Source organism: Akebia trifoliata, chromosome 9 (genome assembly GCF_017979445.1).
Source record: "Akebia trifoliata isolate Shusen 1 chromosome 9, ASM1797944v1, whole genome shotgun sequence".
In the NCBI taxonomy this organism is placed as follows: Eukaryota; Viridiplantae; Streptophyta; class Magnoliopsida; order Ranunculales; family Lardizabalaceae; genus Akebia; species Akebia trifoliata.
Window position 1 is genome coordinate 14125443 of NC_141383.1, and position 6980 is coordinate 14132422.

Below are 6980 nucleotides of genomic sequence, written 5' to 3' on the forward strand. Positions count from 1 at the left end.
TCTTAACTTCCTATAAACCCTAATTTTGAAGCCCCAACTCCTTACCTAACATCCAAACCCTAACTTTAGCTCAAAAAATACCTAGAAACCCTTCAAAAGCATCCCAAAATTCATAAAAAAATTAAAAAAATTCAAAAGAAGATACTTTATCTTGGAGATCCGAAGCAAATCAGGTGACAGAACGAAGTGAGGAGTGCTGTACGAGGAGTTGTTCTATCAGATCTGAGGGAACATAACTGTTGTGTTCGTGGAGGTAAATTTCTTTTATTTTTTATTAATATTTAGGTCTTTTTAGCAATGTAATTATTTTTGAGAATTAATAGAGACCGGCGTTTGCTGGGCGGGGTTGGTGCCTAACACCTTCCAACCTCGTAATATGATCCCCGGACTCAGTATTCTTTAAGTAGATTAGTTATTTTTATCCATTTAGCGTCGGTATTCGATTCTTAGACTGTAATAATTAGGTGGCGACTCCAAAACCTCAAAGGTCAAAAGCGGATCCGCGCACCCCGCGGATAGAGGACGCTTTCAACACCACTAATACATTTAATTTATGATACATTGCATGTTTGCATGTCTCTTATAACCAACGTGGTACTAGTGCGTGGTCTGATCTCCTCGTAAATTACGATGTCATTCATGAAAATCACAACTCCAGTCACGTACTTTTATGGTATATAAAAATAGGGCATCAGTATCATTCGATAAGGTGACCTTGAAAGGTATATCGATGCACCCACACTGGAACGACTAGAACCTTTATCCTATTGTAAGTTATAAAGTCACATATCCCGATTGCCAACGTAATAGTAGTATGTGGTCGGTCCCTTTGTGAGATACTAAACCATTTACGAAAGATACAACCCTAGCCTCGTACCTATATGGAATATCAAAGCAAGTCACGAAGTACCATCTGATTAGGTATGCCCGAGAAGTATATAGGTGTATTTGGGGTAAGGTTGGCCAGAGAAATTGCATTGCATATAGTAAACCTAGAGTCTAGGAGCCATCCTATAGGTTATGACCCGAATCGACTATGGATTTTCTTGGGTGGCTCTATCAAATTTAATCAATAGGTAAGTGGGTGGACCGATCCACCGTTCAAATTAAACATGCAATATCGGTCCGACCTAATTAGTAAAATGTACTAATCAATTTGAACCAATTAAACTGATTGGCCCAATCGACAAATGGATCAAACTAATCAACACCAAACCAGTTAAACCAATTGATTTTACTTTAAAGATTCAAATCATTTGATACCAAAAAGATTTGATCCTAGGGTCAAATTAATTTGTCTAATCAAAGGTTCAACCCCAATCAGAGGTAGACCCGTGACTAATATCTCCTACCATTGTGATCACTATAGACTTATAATGCATTTGGACTCGATATTTGCCACTAGACTTGGGCTAACTTTTATTAAATTTTTAATCATGTGGTTAAGAGTCAAACCTTCAGAATCAATGGTTAATTTTATTTTATTCCAATCAGGTAATAATTGCTCTTAGACGTTCTAAACCACCATCTGGTTCACTTTGGGTCTATCAAAAGAGTCATCTTGCTAGAGTACTATCGTCAAGTCTAAGTAGTCAATCCTTGTCATAAGAAGAAATAATTATCATGGATGAAATAACACTTCGTCATATTTTATAACCCTTTCAAGCATAGATTATCACTTCTATTCAAACACAAATTGAGGTCCTAAAGACTGGAAAGAGAAAAAATAAAGTTATAGAACCTCATGTTGTGTTTGATCTCGTCGAAGATCAATTACCCATCAACCCTGTTTTAACTCATCGAATAACTCAGGTTGAAACTGCCTTGAAGAATATTAAGGATATCGATGATCTTGCCCTTGGATTATGGGCAATGACATTATTCCCCACTGTCCGTCTGATAGAGAAATTCACAATGCTAGATATGGATAAGTTTGACAGAAATGAATACCCTAGGACTCACTTGAAAGTATATGTTGGTATCATGAAATTTTAGGATTTAAATGAAGAACAAATGACTCAATTTTTTCAAAATCAATATAAAAAAGATAAAGAATAGAAAGTAAAAAGTGGAAACTAATTTTCTTTTTATAAAGATAACCCCACATATTCTCTAGAGGGGAGTCGATTTTTCTTTCTCGTTCTCTTTTCTCACTCCATCTTCCACACACACACACACACTCCTCTTACAACCCCTTTTTAAGAAAAAAGAAAAAAAAAATAAAGAAAACAAAAAAAAAAATTGAGGAAAGAAGGAAGAAGAAGAATGGGCTAGACATTTCTTTACTGACTCCCTCTAGACATTACATCTTTCTTATTCTTTAATAATCTTACATCCATATTTCATTAAAGGCTTTCACTAATTTGAAGGAATTCCAACCACCAATCATCGACAAAACCAAAGGTAGGTTGTAAGTTTTATTTTTATTTTTTAATTTTATTTTCTCTCTTTTTTTCTTTCTTTTGTCTCATTCTCACCCTCTTTACTTGTCTCTCATTCTTTTTCTTTTCTTTTTGGTCTAGATGACTCATTCTTTTTTAATCTTCATATTTGGGACTTGGCTTGAATTGATGTGTTTTTTTTTTAGCATAGTTTGGGTAGGAGGCATTTAAAAAGGATTGGTTCACCATGTTTTCCTTTGTGATTCAGATAACATATAATATGCATGTTGAAGTTCCTCTCAATCATATATCAGTAATTTTATAACTTGAATGGTTCATATTCATAGTTTTTTTTTTTTTTTTTGTTATTTGAACATTTCATGTTCATCATTTTATTTATTTGAAAATTTTACATTCCATAACTTTCTAGCTTGAATATCTCATCTTCATAAATTTTGTATTTTAAAGTTTCAAGGTCATATATATATATATATATATATATATATATATATATATATATATATATATATTTTGTAGAAAGTTCATATTCATAAACTTCTAAGTTGGAAATTTTACGCTCATAGTAATTTTTGACTTTTTAATTCGGAAATTTCATGTTTTTTTGGTTTGATTTTCTAATTTGAGAGTTTTGCAATTTTCTAATTTGAAAATCCCATTTTTATGATTTTCGGAGTTGGAAATATAGGACTTTCTAATTTAGAAATTTCATGTTTTTTGTAACTTTCTGATTTGAGAGTTTTTCAATTTTCTTATTTAGAAAGTTCATGTTCATGAAAATTTGTGACTTGCTAATTCAGAATTTCATATGTTTTGGAACTTACTAATTTGGGAACTTTGTAATTTTCTATTTTAAAAAATTTATATTTGTAAATTTCTAATTTGGAAATTCATTATATATTCATAAATTTCTAATTCGAAAAATTTCATATTCCTAATTAGAAACTGCATAAATTGTCAAATTAAAAATTTTACATTTATAATTTTCTAATTTGAAATTTTTTCACAAGTTCCTATTTTTGTTGATTTGAAAAGTATTTGCATATGTGGTCATGTTGATTGAAATGTTGCCACATGAACTTTAGAATATGGGATGAAATTAAGGTTTTTTTAAAAAAAAATTATTTTTGTGCGGAGTTCGTGAAATCATGTAATATGGGGAGAATTTTAGTCAAAAGATCCATTTATCAAATTTTATATAAATTGATGATGATTGGATCCTAGCTTGACTCTAGTCTTTGTTCGTTGACTATAGGATAGTTTTGGATCATAGTAGAGATCGGTCATTTAATCCGATAGGTTTAGTGCCTAACACTTTTCGAAATTCATAATTTGATCCCTTACCCATTTATCTTATCTGTGGACCGATTTAGATCTATTTTGGAGTTATTTTTTATTCTTATACCTAAATTAGGTGGCGAATCCCTCTTTTTAGAAAATCTCCCATTTAGCAATCAGACTCCTTTTCATTATTTAGTGAAAAATGGGTCAAACGATTTCACCTGCTCTTTGATTTCTGCTTGACATACTCAATATTAAACTTTGATAGTAATAGTTGCCCCTTAACGGTGTGACCAGTAAGTGTAGGTTTCTCAAATAAGTACTTTAATGGATTCATCATGGTAATAAACTTCACCTTGTAGTTGAGGAAGTAGTGACGTAGTCTTTGAGATACCCAAAATAAAGCTAAACATGTCTTCTCAGAGAAAATGAAAAATTATAGAAGAAGAGAAGTACCCCTTCATTGAAATCAACCCTCAAATTTATAACATTTATAATCGGGTCATTGGGTCGACTTTTCGGATGATTTGCTTCGAAAGAATCATTTAGTTACAACCACCGAAGTATCTAGAACATCTTATACAAATCTCGAGAAAAAATTCCTCGAGATCACTGCGAAGCACCCAAGCCTAACCGCGGTGCGGTGACGTGGCGGCCGAATTCATTGATATTTTGTTGGATGCTTCCTTTTTGCTCGCACATTGTAACCGGTTTGTTTCGTGATTTGGGATAACTTCCACATGCGCTTTATTTAATCTAGAATTAGCAAAATATCTTATTAGCTCTAGGAATTTGGATAAAGAATTTAATTTTGTTTTAATTATATGGAGAACGAACATTTAAATGTGATAGAATCGGGAAATTACAGTCCCAAGGTCAAATTATTGGGACCTTATCACACTCCCAAACCTCAATTTTGCTAGTCCCGAGCAAAACTTAAATCTAAACAACTCCTCTTTCGTGAGGTTTTCGACTGCATTTAGCTTATGCAGTAAGCCCTTAAACCCCTAGTGGACGAGTTTGATTCGTGAGGGTTTGCAGTGAAAGAATATACCTACAAAATTCTAACATTTTAAAAGATAACAACTTCAAAATTATTGCATATAATGCCATCACACCAATTTTTAAAAATCTAATCAAAGATCTATTTGAGCAGAAATTCTTTTTATTCCTCATTTTCAGAAATATCTAGAGTGTGTGCACAAGTTTTTCTGATTGTGGAATAGATTTTTCAGAACAAGATTTCCCTTCTTAACTACTAAGATGGTTAGGTCTACTTAACTTTTAACTCGAAACTGAGCCTCCTGTCTAGAATTGTAAGAAGTATGGATGTTCACTTTAGTATCTCTAAGGAACTTTATCTGTGATATTCTAATGTACTCACGTTTTTACGATTGATGGCTTTCACCCTACTGAACTATTTAGTCCAATTGGACTCTTTTCACTTTTGTGCTTTTTCAACTCTATACTTCTTGTTTTGATTTGATCTTATTCACATCTATCTGCTTTTCTTTTTAACTTTTTCATGCTTCATCATTTTTCTGATATTCTTTTTCAAAAAGCAGGTAGCCCTTTTCAAGGTACCTAGTCTAATCCTATGGTTGCTGTCCAAGTTGTGTTATCCACAGTTTTGTTTTTCTTCTTTCCAACCAACCAAAAGACAATGAGGTCAAAGTTCAGTAGTCTAGGTTTTCCCTATCATTCCAGGCAGCGAAGAAGACAACACTTATTCCAAAATAACTTTTTTATTACAATCAGACGTAACATGAATTTATTTTTCAAAATATTCTGTTTTGTTGAGAAATAAGAATTTGTAAACACAAATTGGACATGAACCTGGTTTTAAAAATTCGTATGATGATAGTACATATAAAAATTTTGATGAAGGTATTTTAAAAATGTACCGAAAACATTGTACAAAAATTGAAATGTGCTATCCCATACCCCCAAACCTAAATTTAGCATTGTCCTCGATGATTAAAGAGTAGAAGTTTAGAATACACTTGAAAATGGATTTCATTACATCGCAAAAGTTGTGGGTACAACCAAAAGAAGTGTTCCGCTTTCGATGTAAAAGCTAAAAGCATACCATATAGAGTTTAAGTACAACCAACATATTGAAATAAACAAAACACACTGGCACACACAGTCTTACTTAACACACACCATCACACATAGTCCTACTTAACACACACCAGCACACACAGCCTACAACTAAACAGTCTACTCGGAATCAGAACTAGGTGCAGCTCTGGGTAGAGCACGTGCACACTTCTCCTCGTTATATGCCAATATCTGACGCTGCTGCTCAATAATGATCCGCTGATCATCCTTAATGTCCTTCTGGCCTTTTTGAATTTCCTTGTAACGTGAATTGACTTTTTTCAAGTCATTGAAATTTTTTGAAAATGCCGTACGGTGGCCTTTTAGAGGTACTTGTGTGAGCCAAGTGTCATCATCAAAATCTGGGCTTGGAGTACGAGTCTCCTCCTCTGTATGCTCATCGAATTCTTCTCCTGCTCTTCCATACCCATGCAGACTGTTATGGTTTTCCTCCTGCAGAAATTCTGACTTCCACAAACCTTGGACACAAATTTTGAATGCTCGGCCTCCCAAAAATTCTTTGATACGGATGAGGCGCCCTTGTGGTGCTAGATCAGAAAGAGAAACGCCTATACGGTGTTGGAGGAGACGGCAAACTGGTGAGGAAGGAATAAGGATCGGTATTTGTTGGACAAGGCATCGATGAGAGATTCCAAAAGAAGACGGGACATGCAAAACGTGGGATCTCTTGTTTTGATGACATGAAGGAAGTACACGTGTTTGTTGTACAATAAAGTAAAGTTCTGAGTGCCAAGGATATTATTGGCGAGCCAACGCCAACAAAGATATTGGTCTTCAAAAAGGCTACTCGACTTAAGTGCACCATCTTCGATATGAATACTAGTGGCCGGAAGGCCCAAATGTGTAAAATAATAATCGAAAGTGTAGAGTGGCATGCATGTACCCGACTCAACTAGAGGAATTCCAAGAACTGCTTCAATGTCGATTCCGTCAATGGTAAATTCGATACCATTAAATTTGACTTTGATGGAAGGAATTGAAGGAGATGCAGAGATGAAAGAACGATAGAAGATCCGAATGACCTCCTCGTTAAATTATTCATTGCCATTATAAAGGAGAGGGCCCCATTCACATCGAACAATCTCTTCACCAAATCAAGTTCCGGGAACACCTTCCTAGGCATGGGCTATAGTCGTTTCAGGAAAGATTGAGTGGGTTCTCCAAGCCATCAAAACA